This window comes from Acanthisitta chloris, unplaced genomic scaffold (genome assembly GCF_000695815.1).
Source record: "Acanthisitta chloris isolate BGI_N310 unplaced genomic scaffold, ASM69581v1 scaffold11582, whole genome shotgun sequence".
NCBI classification, from domain to species: domain Eukaryota; kingdom Metazoa; phylum Chordata; class Aves; order Passeriformes; family Acanthisittidae; genus Acanthisitta; species Acanthisitta chloris.
In genome coordinates, this window is record NW_008661096.1 from 65,288 (window position 1) to 66,783 (window position 1,496).

At 44.9% G+C, this 1,496-nt stretch overlaps 1 protein-coding gene across 1 annotated transcript in view; it reads right to left on the reverse strand.

Moving 5' to 3' along the window:
* The window catches only part of LOC103797869 (vacuolar protein sorting-associated protein 13A-like), a gene marked incomplete at its 5' end in the record, with an annotated part of 43,990 nt that overhangs the window by 32,347 nt on the left and 10,147 nt on the right, over window positions 1–1,496 (reverse strand).

The window sequence follows — 1,496 nt, forward strand, 5'->3', positions numbered from 1 at the left end:
CAATGCTGACACTGAGGCGCTGGAGGGTGTCCAAAGAAGGGCAACAGATCTGGTGAGGGGTCTGGAGCACCAGCCAGTCCTATGTGGAGTGGCTGAGGGAGCTGGGGTCACTTAGCCTGGAGAAAATGAGGCTCAGAGACCTTCTCACTCTCCATAACTACCTAAAAGGAGGTTGCTGCAACGTGGAGGTTGGTCTCCAAGCAACAGGACCAGAGTAAACAGTCTCAAATTGTACCAGAGGAGGTTTACACTGGCTATCAAAAAATTTTATTTACTTAAAGGGTGGTCTGGCACCTGAACAAGCTGACCAGGGAAGTGGTGGAATCAACCATTCCTGGCAGTGTTCAAAATACTTGTGGATGTGGCACTTGGAGCATAGTTTAGTGGTGAACACAGTGGTACTAGGTTAGTAGCTGGACTTGATGCCTCATATTAGAAGTCTTTTCCAAACTTAATCACTCTGTATTTTTATGATTCTAAAGTAAATCAAGAGGACCTCCAACCACACTATTTGTTAGGCTCTGTCGTCTCTGTTCTCATCAAGATGGAACGGAAGGGAAGGAGGGAGATTTCATTCCAGTCCTATGTGGCTGAGGGAGCTGGGGTCACTTAGCCTGGAGAAAATGAGGCTCAGAGACCTTCTCACTCTCCATAACTACCTAAAAGGAGGTTGCTGCAACGTGGAGGTTGGTCTCCAAGCAACAGGACCAGAGTAAACAGTCTCAAATTGTACCAGAGGAGGTTTACACTGGCTATCAAAAAATTTTATTTACTTAAAGGGTGGTCTGGCACCTGAACAAGCTGATCACTTAGCCTGGAGAAAATGAGGCTCAGAGACCTTCTCACTCTCCATAACTACCTAAAAGGAGGTTGCTGCAACGTGGAGGTTGGTCTCCAAGCAACAGGACCAGAGTAAACAGTCTCAAATTGTACCAGAGGAGGTTTACACTGGCTATCAAAAAATTTTATTTACTTAAAGGGTGGTCTGGCACCTGAACAAGCTGACCAGGGAAGTGGTGGAATCAACCATTCCTGGCAGTGTTCAAAATACTTGTGGATGTGGCACTTGGAGCATAGTTTAGTGGTGAACACAGTGGTACTAGGTTAGTAGCTGGACTTGATGCCTCATATTAGAAGTCTTTTCCAAACTTAATCACTCTGTATTTTTATGATTCTAAAGTAAATCAAGAGGACCTCCAACCACACTATTTGTTAGGCTCTGTCGTCTCTGTTCTCATCAAGATGGAACGGAAGGGAAGGAGGGAGATTTCATTCTTCCTAGAAAGCAGTACAGATTACTTTCAGCTTTCAGAGACCTCCAACACTACCCCAAACAGGTTGCTGCTTTTCCTACATGTTCTGAAGGAAGGAATGATGGCCTGAAGACTCAACACACTTACAAAACATGCAGTCTAAACTGCCAAGCTCTACACCCATATATATCGTCCATAACTCTGCAGAACAGATGAAAGACAAAACCCCATTTTCACACCAAC